Raw genomic sequence first — 6,000 nt, 5'->3', positions numbered from 1 at the left:
CTCTTATAGAAACTAAAAGAGATTTATCATCAAATAAGTGTGTCTGCAACATCGCCAGTGCCTGTCAGCATCTCCAAAGGCAAGATGCGGGGTTGTCTACCTAAATTACTGTGCGAATAGAAAATGTTTTTTTATAAGTTTTTGATACATGCATATCTGTAGACTGATGCGTTTTCTGAATGTTTTAACGGTTTTACTCGAAATGAGATTAAAAATTATGTTTCTTGTCAGTTATAATAATTAGAATAAGAATTAGTCAAAAATATTGATGGCGACAAAACGTCCTATTACACCAATCATTGGGAGAGGTCCGCGTGATAGACACATAGCCGATCTTATTGACTTAGAGAGATATTTGGAATTAAACGATTCAAATTCATGGGTATGGCTATAGTTATATTTTAGATTCTTGTTATCATTGATTTGTTTTAAAGTAATACAAATCCTAATACAAACAATAGAATGCTTCTCTTATTTGATAATATCAATAAATTGAAATATAGAATCATTGAAGAAAATAATCACAACTATTCTTTGGAAGATGAAAATAAAAATTTCCATAGGAATATTAATATTTCTAGAATAAAAAAGTTTACGTAACTTTTAAAGTTCTCTAAATGAACATATATGTCATTTCTGGTCACGGAAACGTATTTTCTTGTCTTTGCGAGCTCCGCGTATCTTTCCGTCGAGCCAGGTTCAACAACTGATAAGATCAGATTGTGGGCAAAGAATATGTCTGAGCATGTCGCGTCCCAGATTAGGCATTTCCCGTGATCGAAGGGAAATTAAGATCCGACTGGAATCTTTAATCTGCACTTCCTGTCGTTACATGGTAATTAGAATCGGATACCTAAGTATATTTATTCAAAAATACTTTACCGTACAACCGTAAGATCGGTAAGCCGGAAAGACTGATCATACAAAAAATATACCTACTTTGTTAACGCATTAATAAATGAATTTGAAACATGTTTTAATGGTTTTAAAAAAGCTCTATTTACTATGCAAATATTTTTGTCACGTATGAAAATCGAACCTGCAACCTCTTCATCAACTGGGGCTACTTGAAATGGAGATAGATTTAAAATTTGCCGCGATATTTAAGTCGCATGAGCTACTGGATTTTGTAATATTCGAATTTGGTTGATAATGATCAAAAAACGCATCAGTCTACGGGTCAACGTACGCATGTATCAAAAACTTACGAAAATAGAAACTAAGCATTGAAATTGGTTGACTGATGAACGTCTAAATCAACTTTGACGTATATATCGTCATTAAAATTTACTCCAAAATAATAGGTGACGAACAGAAATCAATTCTCAGTTCATTCTTATTATTTTTTCCTCATAATAACAAAATATTTTTTGTGAAGACCGCAAACAAGCTATAAAGGTAAGAAACCCCTGATTGAAGTTGTATACAACAAACTAAAAGCAAGAAAAACGATTAGTAGAATAAGAAGTGAACAAAAAGAAATAACAGGAATGATATAGGACTAAACTAGTCTTCTAGATCGTCTACTCTCAATTTCGTCCTGTTTGTCCTTCTCAATCTCTTCAAAAAGAGCACGCAACTCATCATTTGTCAAAGTCTACACAAATAACTAACCAAATTTACAGTAAGTGGCATGTTATATCCCATGACTGCAATCTCCAAATTGTCCACGCAAGATTGAGCGACCTCTAACAGAGCTCTTAGTGCCAATTTTTTGACAAGATGGTCAGAGGACGCTATTTCGTCGGTATAATTAGTCTCCAAGAACTCCAAGACACGACTACTGTTCCTTCCTATAGCCGCAGCCTACCAATAAGAAGCCACCGCTAACCTTCCACTCACAGTAATTGCCAGCAGGATCAGTCACATACAAATGGGCAGAATCATCGAAACCAACAATCAGCATTGAAAATCCAAAAGGCCTTCTTCCCGATGATCGAGTAAATTTCTTAGAATAAAAGCGTGATAAAAACCTGTTTGAGGTCTGCGACATATCTGACTAGGGTGGATGGAAGAATCGAGTCCTCCATCATCAGTTTGTGGCTGAGGGATTCAAACCGAGCCATTTTAATGACTTTCCTGGCGTCGGCAGTAAGACCAGCAAAGGCCACTGCGATGTGATCGTCGATGCTTGCTATTTTACGAACAGTGCTTTCAATTTGTAGCTTCCCAACCACTTTGCGCTCAACACCCAAAACTACCAAATTTTTTCCGCAGACCCCAACCTTAAATAATAAATTAAAATTCTAAACTGCGCTATTTCCCTTATTAACTGTTTCTTGTGCATAATCGACCTGAAAAAGGCGACCATCAGGAGAAAAAATAGTAGTCGCCCTGTCATAAGATGACATAACGAGGTATTGTGTTTTATTTAATCTCAACGATTATTTAATTTATCGAATAAAAAATTATTATTATTTAATGAATATTAGTCCGTTTTTAATATTCAGCATGGAATTAATTACGCCTTCAAAACAAAATTCCATCCTCTCCAATGCATCTCCTCTGATCTAAATCACAATTCTTTCTCTCAATGAAAAATTTAGTGACCCCAGTTTATTAATCAATATTTTTTGGTATCTCAGCAGGTAACTTACTTGGTAACGTATAACTAATTCAAACTAACAGTTTACTATCAATTTTAGCTTTTATACCTGAAGGATTCCAGCAGATCTTTTGAATAATGTGATAATTTGTTGATGTGTGTTCCACCTGGAAATCAGAATAACAACAATATTATTCATAATAATATACCTAGAGCAGGATAGACAACCGCACCGGAGAGATGGACGTCCGATGGACAGAACATTGTTCTTGCCATTACAAAAGGGACTGAGTGCATTCCCCGAAAGGACTGGGTTAAATTCGTTTTTTATCAAGTGTTGGGAAGATATTCCAGGATTTCCAGGAATGAATGGCTTACCATGCTTCGGTGCTTTAGTTGATGCTTTAACTCGAACCTATCATTAAATATACTGAAGAAACTGGCCAAGACCTCTCCTCCTGGCTCTCGGGCGAGGACTGGCGGTGCGGTTACGCCGACTGGATACCCCCGTGTTCTGAACAACACGAGCACCAGAGTAGCGAGTTATTGATACTAGTTAATGAGATATTTAGTAGGCATATTTCTGCGAATCGTGTTGTCCTTCTTGCGGACCGCAGAGCGACCTGAAAATATCTTGGTGGCAACTCAGGAGTGATGTTATGAATCGCATTAATCGTCCCATATCTTACCCGATCGTGCGTAAGGCTCCAGAGACAGCGACGAGATTTCTTTCTATTTGTACTAGGCACAGACAACCTATGATGAAATTACCCAAAAGCCTTGGTCAAAGAATAAGTGGAAGGAAAACATTGCCACGAAGGTAACAGCAGGAAAGGCCGAGCTGGAAGTCCTGACTGGGCACATTTATAATGTGAGGAATGTGGTCAAGGGCAAGACTCCTCCTTTGCTACGTACTGTATTTCGTCAAGTACGAGCTGTCAAATGAGGCCTTAACGAATTAAGGCGTGTCCAGACAAAGAGGAGCTGATTCTTGTTTATTAGAAGAAGCTTTCAACTCATGATCTCTGTGTCAGCGCAGGCGAGAGAACATCTGTTGGAGTTTTCACCCAAACTGTTCTATCGGCAGCAGGACGGATAGATGAAGGAAGGTACTGAGGAAAAGGCCGAAGTGCTTGGCATATGGAGGAGTATGTGGAAAGCACGTCCTCGCAAGAGTGTGTCGTTTCCGTTTTGTGGATCCGATGCTCCCTCAATGATTGAGTCTTGTTTTGACATCCAAAAGAAGTTTTATCAGGCAGTAACCCATCTCTCTGACTGAAGACACCTGGGGTCGATAAGGTGTATAATTTCTTTATAAAAATGCAAACCAATTTATGATTGCATTTGTCGAAAAATCGAACAGTTTACACTTGAACCTGGCTCGATTCAAAAATGGTTATGTACTGGGGTCACTTATTTGATTCCTAAAGTAGGTAACCCTTCTGCTCCGATTGATTGTAATAGTTGATGACTAAGGACTAAACTGTTCGCTGGGATTTCAGAGATCGTCCACTCGATGGGCGAAGTCTTTGAAGATTGTATGAATGACATGGGTCTGGAAATAACTACAACAAGTGACATCCTTGTGTGTGGTGACCCAGTCAAAGTCTTGGATAAAGGTTAGCTGAAGAATTCTAAACTTATTTTATCTTATGAAAATCAGCTAAATTCCGAGGAATAAAAAATTCCATCTATAAGTAGTATCAAAGATTATAAGAGATAGTTTTATTTAGTTTTAGTGATTCTGGCCAACTTTAATGCACACAACTTAGAATTTTAAAGAAAAAAGTTATTAGGCACCACGTTTAGTTGTATGAAGCAGTGTTCCTGTTCTACGAATTTTTTACAAAATAAGCTTATATTTAGGAATAATATTTTGTTAATTCAACATTGTTTGAATTTTTCGAGCGGACTAATAATCATTAAAATGCAATTTTTCATAATAAGAAAAATATTATGGTTTGGATGCAATTCATTTGTGCAATCAAATTTTATTAAACATCGAAATGGATCTAATTATTCTTATTTTATACAACAAAACATGGAAAACCGATCAAAGTATTGAGATTATTTAAAACCGTCCTTCATGGAAGAAAATCTCCAACATACTAAATGTAGAAATCAGATGTCAAGAAGACCAACAGAAAATCTATTTCAATCTCGTTAGTTTTTTTTGAAACTAAATTCGTTTATTTAATGAAAAGAAAATAACGCAGACTTGATGGTCAGTCCGACCAAGATGCGTTGCGAATCGAGAGGTAGTTCCCACGAAGAATTAAGACCGAGACGCGCTGAAAGAGCCAGCTCGTCGCCCTCCGGTCATTGGTCTTTAATGCGATTTTTTTGCCCACCAGGCGTAACAACTTCTCAGCCTCTTTACCGCCCACACCAGTGGTCTCGAAGGCGAGGGGCACGAACTCATAAGCCTCCGAAAGCTGAGCGTATTTCAACATTTTCTTTTCCTCCGCATAGCCTGGCGAACATGCCGTCCTGGACAACAATGTATCCAACAGGAAATTCACACAGGTCACGTCCCAAACGGGAGACCTACCTCCCTTGAATGAGAATGTAATCATCTCGTCGGGACGTTTTCCGTCACCCCAAAAAATATCAACTGGTTCCAGTATAGACGGAAATCCTGCGGAATCAAAAGCCCTCTGAATCACTTAATTGAACAGAGCATGGCGTGGAAATAGGCTAGCACTTCTCAAAAAAGGAGTGTAATCCGTTTGAAGGAATCATGAAACCACATCGGCAACGGTGCGTTTGGCATATATCAAGTCTATGTTAAATACACACTCCGATGCAAACAGCCTCGTCCTCCAAAAGTAGACCTTTGGACCCCAACGGGAGAACGTTTAGCCAATCTCCAGAGTGGGGCTGGCAGACGCAGTTCAAGGAAGCTAGCTGCCTTCGGCTTACGAGCGAAGGCTCTCAAACAGGTGTGAACATCTGATGACATCCCAACTCTTCTGCATAGCAGGATTCTCTGGAAGGTCAAATCCGAGCAATCTCCAGGCGTGAACAGCAACAGGGTATTTTGTAAGCTCGCCAAGTTCAGGTGAGTTTATACGAACAGAGCGAACGAAATGTCCAAAAGCGGACAACGAGAAAAGATATCAAGACAAGATCTACACAAGAACGAACCCTAATGCTCCCAAAGTAAAGTGAGAGCGCAGCACAATAACGTCCGAATGTGAAATAGCAGCTTGAATGTATGACTAGTTTTCCTTGCTAAATGAAGTGATGGTTATGTTTTTTAGGTATTTGGTTCAATTGAATTAAAAAAATTTTTTTAGGAAATAAACCCTTATTAATAAAGGACTAGAGAAAAATTTTCATTGACAGATAGCCAGAGTATTGCCTCTGAATATGGCTATAGATATTCGTTCGGTTAAATACCGATGTTCACACGGGTCGCCGGTCACCCTTTTCATTAAAAATTATAAAACTTA

The sequence above is a fragment of the Octopus sinensis genome, unplaced genomic scaffold (genome assembly GCF_006345805.1).
Source record: "Octopus sinensis unplaced genomic scaffold, ASM634580v1 Contig11826, whole genome shotgun sequence".
Classification (NCBI taxonomy): domain Eukaryota; kingdom Metazoa; phylum Mollusca; class Cephalopoda; order Octopoda; family Octopodidae; genus Octopus; species Octopus sinensis.
Note: the sequence above shows the minus strand (reverse complement) of the source record.